Source organism: Canis aureus, chromosome 14 (assembly GCF_053574225.1).
Source record: "Canis aureus isolate CA01 chromosome 14, VMU_Caureus_v.1.0, whole genome shotgun sequence".
Lineage (NCBI taxonomy): Eukaryota > Metazoa > Chordata > Mammalia > Carnivora > Canidae > Canis > Canis aureus.
In genome coordinates this window covers 6,019,722-6,028,250 of record NC_135624.1, presented here as the reverse complement: position 1 = coordinate 6,028,250, position 8,529 = coordinate 6,019,722, and the positions used below count along the sequence as shown (strand labels likewise).

The 8,529-nt window shown below is 42.2% G+C and overlaps 1 long non-coding RNA gene across 2 annotated transcripts in view; it reads left to right on the top strand.

Moving 5' to 3' along the window:
• Positions 1-440: 440 nt before the first annotated feature.
• Positions 441-8,529, top strand: part of LOC144283109 (uncharacterized) — a 17,208-nt gene continuing 9,119 nt past the window's right edge. Inside the window, exon 1 of one of the 2 annotated variants that reach the window (XR_013351438.1) lies at positions 441-537. This is a non-coding gene — a long non-coding RNA (uncharacterized LOC144283109). The remainder of the gene's footprint in view (positions 538-8,529) is intronic. The other variant, XR_013351437.1, reaches the window with a different exon arrangement.

The window sequence follows — 8,529 nt, the reverse complement described above, 5'->3', positions numbered from 1 at the left end:
TCATTTTAGAGACTTTAAAATATGTTTCAGAAATTTCAGGAAAGTTACGACGTGCTTCAGGGAACATAGCTGGTTAGTGGAAGGACCTAGTGCCAGGGAACCAAAGCGTCCTGCCTCTTTCTACCACAGGATCTTCCTAGTCAGAGCAATTTCATAAACATCTTTCAGAATAGTTGTAACGCGAGTGTTTGTTATGCCAGGGACGACTGTATTCCCCCTACACATCCCCTCAAATATATGTACAAAGAGAAACCTGCTAGCTATCCTTTTAAAATAGCTCCTATCTTTGTGTTCTAAACCTTGGTTTATGTCACACCCAAGTTAGAGAGCTGGCTTATCTGAGACTGCCCCCCTAACTCGCCCAGAAATCAGTCACCAAACCTGCCAGTGCTCACTTTGGAACAGGGAGTGAATCCGGACGCTCCTCTGTTCTCATCACAATTCTCTGACCTTTGACTTGGACTATTTCAAACACCTCCTAACTGCCCAGACTTACCCATGGCTGCATCCCACACTGACTCAAGAGGCACATGAACTGTAAGTGGAAACTTGGGGAGTTCCAAACCCTATGACATTTGCTGTAGGTGGGATGGAATCTGGTGTAGTAGTGTTCTCCTCCTTGGACCTGGTTCCCGATTTAACAGTGACCATGAAACTAAGCTGTAAATACATTTAAAAGACTCTGACCTCAATAGTGGCAATGGAGACAAAGTCTTGGTAATTGATTCCTTCAGATGCACAGAGAGAGCAATCTTGACTTAGTGGTACAAACACCGGATTCTCAGGTTTCCTTAGCAACCTGCCGTCCTGCCCTCGGTGACAAATTGGCAGCTCCAATTTCCTTCTAGCTCTAAAAATTCTCATTCTATGAATATCTGTGGTTTTAGAGAGCCTACCAAAGGGGAGTGGTGCAAAAGTAAAACTATTAAACTGGACTATTAAACTTGGACTATTAAAATAGAAGCAGGGACACAGATGGCTGGTTCAGAGGTAATCTGCTGGAATTCAGGGAAACAGCAGGCTGTTTCTCCCATGGACAGAATATGGTACCAGGAGAGTCCAATGGCAATTCTAAATTCGCACAAGTTTGAGTTATGCTCCAGCCCACTCTGTTAACTAAGGAAAAGTACAAATGATTGAAAGCTTTCTTTTTTAAATGGCTACAAACTATGAATTTCAGGAATTCCATGGTCATATTCCAGAGAAAATGTCATTATCCAGAACTATTCTCTGCCAATGCATGACAAGCTATTACTGTATTGTACCATTAGAAACACCAGTGTTAAGTCTAGATGTTCAGATGTTCAGACTTGAGGCTGAGGTTCATGTTTGATCTGAGCCTACAGCATCTGGAAGGACAGGGAGAGAAATAGGAAAACCATCAAATGGGGCCTGAACTTCCCAGGACCTGCAACGTCACAGGTTGTCCTTCTCACAGGAACACAGTGCACACAGTAGGCTGCAACCAATGTTCTTGAACAAGATAAACTAAGGGTGGCTGTTCTCTTTACTATAAAATATATGTGGCTTCAGACCCAGGGAATTTATATAACATCCACCAATCCTTTGCTTAGAGTCCCTTTTGTTTACTGTTCCTGTGAGTTTCTCTCTCTCTCTCTCTCTCTCTCTCTCTTTGAGTTTTGTTTTTGATTCAAATAACTCCATGAAGAGTTTGGGAAAAACTTATCCATATATATCACAAAGAAGCCAAAAAGACAGTCAGGGATCTCACCAGGAGCCCTGGGGAGTGACAAACCAGGTCAGGACATCTTCCTCTGCTGGTGGCCAAGTCTTGCCTGCAGAAGCCTGGCCACCCACAACATTCTCCAGGTCCTCCAGGGGCCCAAGGAGAGCAAGTCACCAAGTTCTGGACAGAAGCAGCAGCAAAGAGCTAACAAAATTCCACTTTTGCTGCCCAATGAAAGCTAGGTTAGGGAGTATAGCTCAGGGCCATTACACAAACAGGTCTGTTAAGGTCTGTTAAGGTCCAAGGTCAGCCTCCACCCAGGGTAAGGTGGAGTCTGCAAAGAAAATACACTTGCAGACTGGCAGGTGGCAACCTCTGGCTGGCTCAGAAGGAAAATGAAGGACAAGAACAAAAGCTTACAGTGGAATATTACTCAGCCATCAAAAAGAAAGAAACCTTGTCATTTGCAATGATGTGGGTGGAACTAGTGTATGATGCTAAGTGACAAATACCATATGACTTCATTCATATGTGGAATTTAAGAAGCAGAACTGATGAACATAGGGGAAGGGAAAGAAAAAGTAAAATAAAAACAGAGGGAGGGATGCCTAGGTGGCTCAGCAGTTGAGCGTCTGCCTTTGGCTCAGAGTGTGATCCTGGAGTCCCGGGATCAAGTCCCACATCAGGCTCCCTGCATGGAGCCTGCTTCTCCCTCTGCCTGTGACTTTCCCTCTCTCTGTGTGTGTCTTTCATAAATAAATAAAATCTTAAAAACAAACAAACAGAGAGGGAGGCAAACCATAAGAGACTCTTAACTATGGGAAACAAACTGAGGGTCACTAGAGGGGAGTGGGGTAGGGGGATGGGGTAACTGGGTGATGGGCATTAAGGAAGGCACGTGATGGAATGAGCACTGCTATATACAACTGATGAATCACTCAATTGTACCCCTGAAACTAAGAATACACCATATATTAACTAACTTGAATTTAAATAAAATCTAAAAAAGAAAAAGAAGGAAGAAGAAGAGAAGGAGGAGGAGGAGAAGGAGAAGAAGAACAAGAACAAGAACAAGAAGAAGAACAAGAAGAGGAAGAAATGCTACTCATTTTTCCTGAGGAGCTGTGGGAGATCACTCTGCCCAATCAACAAACCAGACCAATGACTGTGAGCCAGCGCCCAAAGTCTATGACCACCTATGACCACAGAGGAAGCTGTGCGGTAGGAGGCTGGCTCTATCTATGGAGGGAAATCCTTCACAGCACCCCTAAAGCAAATGAATATTCATGATGCCTAGGAAACCTTATTAAACCTTGCCAGTTTAGGAAATAGGAATATCTCAAATATTGGTCCCCTGCCTGCCAAGCTTTGGGTGCTAGAGGGTGTTCACTCGTAAGATGTGCTCTGCCAAGGCCTTGAACCTGAAAGTCTGGTGGGCAGGGTGGAGGCTAGAGACAACAGGGGGCTCCCATGCCCGGGGCTCAGTGTGTGCTTTAGGACAGAGTGGCTGCCCCCTCCTTTGCTGCCAGTGTACTGTGGGAGCCTGGAGCCGCCCTCATTCTATTAAACACTGCTCAGATGTTCAAGGGACAGTGGTCATTTGCCCAGAGCCTCTGTTCCCTTTCCAGCTCCCTCTGAGAGAAGACCTGGCCTTGAACCTCTTCCCAGTTGGCTGGATGCTCTTCCCCCTCAGTCTTGTTCCTGCCAGCTCTTTTCTTGCCTAGTCTTCACCTCCCCCTGCCCCCGCATTGCCTGCATGCTTCTAGGATACCCACAAGACCTTGAGAACTATTGTCACTGCCATTCCTTTGTTCCCTCCTCCACCTCCTTGGATCAAATAGTGGCTTGAGTGTTGCTGGCACTCAACCCACAGAGGCAAAGAGAACTGGCAGGAAATGGGCAACCCTCTCTCAGTGGGCCTTTGCCCGGTGTGGCACAAGAGATCAATGTAAGAAACTGCCTGGATCCCGACGTTAGTGCCCCTCTCCCTCTGTACAGCCCCGCATCCTCTCATTTATACTCTTTCCCTCTTCTTTCTCTGATTTACCCCTTTTCTTCGTTCTGTCTTACTGGCTCCTTTCCTTCCTCTTCCTCTTTCTATCTCTGGGTGTTAGTTGGGGTTTTTTTTTCTGCCTTCCCTCCTCTTCACTTCTTCCAGTTTCTTAGCCTCTCCCACACAGAAGTGTAATTGGTTGCCTGGATTTGTACAACAGCCCCCTAAAAACCTCTCTGTGGATGAGGCCTCCACCTCTAATTCTTTCTTCACTTTAGACAGAGTGACTGCTTTAGGTCACTCTCTGATTCGAGACCCTGCACCAACTTCCCAGTGCCCACAGGCCGGAGTCCAAACTCCAATATGGCAGAAGGTGCCCTTGGTCACGTGCCTTTCTCCTATCCACTCAAGTGTTTACTGGTTTAGCAAACAAATCAATTCCATTATAGAGCACCTACCTTGAGCAGATACTGTATCAGGAGCTGAAGATAAGTTAAGTACAGAATAAACACAAAAATATTGACAAACGAAACCATGTCGGAGATTTGCTTCAGGAGTCAGTATAGACAAAACAAGCTATAGAGAACACAAGATTGACTATGAGGTGATATTTATTGAAGCTGGGTGATGGATGTGGGGCTTCATTGTGTTATTCACTCTATCTCAGTATAGGTTTGAAAATTTTGTGTTAAAAATATAATGGGTAAGAGATTGGCAAGTATCTTGGCATCCCTTTTCTCACGGTTCTCCATGGGCTTGATGTTTGGAATTCCCAAAGCAGCTTATCATAACGTTATTACAATTTGTTGTAATTTGTTGCTTAATTGTCTGCCTCTTCTACTAGGCTACAAGTTCTGTGTGCACAGGGGCATGTTTTTTGGCTCTCTCTCTACTTTTTACCCAGGGCCTAGCACACGCTAGACGCTCAGCAAATCTTCACAGAATGAATGAGGAGAATGAACTCTGTAGGCTCTAAGCAGAGCCCCTAGCACAAACCTGGCCTCCCTGCAGCGTCCGCCGGGCGGGGGGAGGGGGGGGGAATGGGTGAGGAAGAGGAGGAGCTATCTCGGCACTGGCTGGGCACCATGGTCACAATTTGTACTCTGGGCTACTAGCTTTGGGGCAGAACCCACTGAGAGTGGTGTCCTAGAAATTTTCTGGACAGAAAAATTTGAAGCTCCTTTTGTAAAGTCCAGATTAATTACCTGGTAATACTTTTTCTGACTTTTCAATTAATTATAAAGTGAGTCAAGATGACATTTAGTGCAAGTTTCTTCTCAATAATACAGCACTGGCATCTTGCCATACTTTAACACAGAGCACATAAGTACAAATTGTTTAAAATGACATGATTTATATTTAAGAGAAGTGTCCAGTGCAGGACAATTCCACCTGGTTGACATATATAGCTGGTCATATATCTGCCTCTCAGAGCAAGACCTTTCTTGAAGCAGCTACCCCATCTAGTCTTGCTATCTCCTGTTCAGTTTTTTAAATAGCATTAATCACTATCTGCAATCACACATGGTGTAGTTATTGGTGGTCTTAGAGTTTGAACAACCGATAAACAAGGGCTCTGTCTGGTTTTAACCAATGCTGGACACAAGGTAAGTATTCAGTGAATGAATGAATGAAACTGGCATTTTTTATGGAGCAGGGTTCCTCTGCATTAACGCAAGGAAGAATTGTTTGTTTCTTTGTTTGTTTGTTTGTTTGTTTGTTTGTTTTTAGAGAGGGAGAGAGACAGAAAGGGGCAAAGGTGGGCAGTGAGGGAGAGGGAGATAGAGAGATCATGACCTGAGCTGAAATCAAGAGTCAGATGCTCAACCTACTGGGCCACCCAGGCGCCCCAGAAGCAAACTTTTTAATACAGTCTTTTTGTCTCTGCATTCATGCAAGACTACAAAAGTGTTCTTTCAGTAAGTATACAAAGGTAATAACACATTTTAACAACATGAATGAAATGAGCAAAAGAAAGAGCTCTCTTAGCCCGTGATCTCCCTCTGCAACCCAAAGAAGTTCTGAGTAACATCAATGGCTTCAAATATAAAACGTTAGCAGCACAACCCCTTTTATCTTTTCAGTGGAGTACTTACGTAAATAAGTACTGTCTAACCAAGGAACAGTCTGCAGTATTCACAGAAATGGAACCATTTTTACAAGCCTTTGGGAATTCTTCTGCAATAGCATTTTTAAGGATTACGTGTTGTTTTGCTGTATGGATTTCCTTATTACTGGGCACTGAAGTTAATCAAATGTTTCACTATTTTACGCGCTGTTGCTATTAAAATGTTTGTGTTAATAGTTACATCTTTGTGCTAGATAATTACTTCTATGGAAGAAATTCCTTGTAACCAACTTGTTCAATTGAAGGATATAAATATTATCAAAGCTTTTGCTAGCTTTCCTTATTTCCAAGTTCTTGATCTGTGAAGCTAAGTAGGTCCCTAATTCCATCCTAAAACTAGAGTCCTGCCCTATGTCCCTATCAATGGGTGGAAGCTTGGCCCTCATATTTAGGCCTCCCGGACGGCTCTGTATGTCACAGGTATGCCTGTCTATCTGGCTCTCTCTCATGGCTCCTTTCCAGATTCTCTGCTCCACTGCTCTGTCTTCTAGAACAGGACACTTTTCTGTACCCTATCAGACCTTGCCAGACCCCTTGCACAGGGTCACCCCTGCCCTAGTCAGGTGCTGCCTTCCCCTACTGCCCTCTCTTGTGCGTAAACACACAACAGTGCTAAGCCGTGACAACTACTACAGTGTCTTGGCTCTTATGGCACATTTCTGGTTATCTCTACTATTACGTATTACTGCTTCCTTGGTCATGTACTCTTAAATGTAACTCTCGATTATAACTTTGTTCCTTTAATAGAACATGATCATCTTTATGATGACCAACTCTGTGGCATGGGTTCTAGGATGCCTTGTGGAAAAACTGCATGACAATTACTAACAACACCTTAAAAGACTAGTGATTCTAATTATCCTAATCATAAAAGAATGATATTTAACCCGCTTTAAAAAATTTTTTTACTATGGTAAAATACACATAACATAACTTTACCATTTTAACCATTTTTAGGTGTACGATTCAGCGGCATGTGAGTACATTCACAGTGTTACATAACCATCACCACCACCTATTTCCAAAACTCTTGCGCCACCCCAAACAGCAACTCTATAACCATTAAGCAATAACTTCACATTCCCCTCTCCCAGTCCTGGCAACTCCTATTCTACTTTCTGTCTTTGTGAACTTGTCTACTTTTGACATCTCATGTAAGCGGAATCAGAAGTGTTTGTCTTTTCGTGTCTGGCTTATTGCACTTAGCACTAATATTTTCAAGGCTCATCCATGTATCAGAATTTCGTTCCTTGTTATGGCTGAATTATATTCTGTCACATGTGTATACTGAAGTTTGTTTATCCAGTCATCTGTTGATGGACACTTAGGTTGTCTCCACAATTTGACTATTGTGACTAATGCTGGTGTTACTAAATGGCTAACAACTCTAATTACCCTAATTGGAAAACAATGGTATATAACCTGTTTTTGTGTTCCACCTCTGTTCCAAACAGTATGTATATATATATATATATATATATATATATATATATATATATATATATCAGTGCTTTAAACGTATAACAAACTAGTTTAATTTCATGTTCACCTTGGTCCAGGAATTATTTGAGGAAGTTACAAAATACAAAAGAATCAAAACAGGTAAAGAGGGGGAAGACGAAAAGAAAACTAAGGATGGTATTATAAAATGAAGCTAGTGGTAACATACATAAAAATGCACAGTATAGCAGAAGTTCTGGCAAAGTAGATAGGTTACAATTTCTCAGCTTCCTACTGACCAAAGAGAGAAAGAATTACTCATAAGAATCACAGGGTCTATAAAATAAATAAATAAACACTGCGAGTTGCTCTGGAAAAAGAAGCCTAGATGTTCCCACTATTGAATCACAAGAGAATCGGTGATTTGATACAGTAGAGTGTGTCTTCGTTGACTTCCTTAGTAAATACAAACTGAGTTTCACATAGCTGTTTCTTATCGAGCTACTCTAAAGTAGAACATTAATAACAACAAAACAATAACAAAGGGAGGAGGTAAATGAAAGCTATCCAGATACTCAGTTCTCTGCTCCAGGAATGAAATGTGGGTCTTAACAGGAATTGATGAACTGTGTACTCTCAAGGAATGATGTCTTAATTATGATTTCTTATAACTACATTTTTTATTGAGTTGAATAGCAGAAAACTTTAGGTTATAATTTCTGAGAAGAATCTAGAAGCTCTTTGCCCATGCTATTGATGAGGGGAAAATTGATTTACTGAATAATTTTCTAAGCAGAATATAGTCCTGGCAACCCTTTATTTAAAATTAGAAGGCCTAGGGATGCCTGGGTGATTCAGCGGTTGGGTGGCTGCCTCCAGCTCAGGCTGTGATCCCGGGATCTGGGATCGAGTCCTGCATCGGGCTCCTATGAAGAGTCTGCTTCTCCCTCTACCTGTGTCTCTGCCTCTCTGTCTCTGTGTGTCTCACATGACCTAGACATTTCACTCTTATGTATTTACCCAAAATAATTAAAACATGTTCACAAAAGGACTTACATAATGTTCGTAACAGCAACTAGGTTTTTTCCAGTTTTTCATAATAATAAAAAACTAGGCGTCCATCAATAGGAGAATGGATAAACACACCGTGGTTTACCTATATAATAATAAGGAAATAAAATAAATAAAAAAGAAAGAACAATTTATACAAGCAACATTATGCTGACAAAAATTTGGTAGATGAGGAAATCACGTGAAAACTTAAAAGTGTGCCGTCGAGTC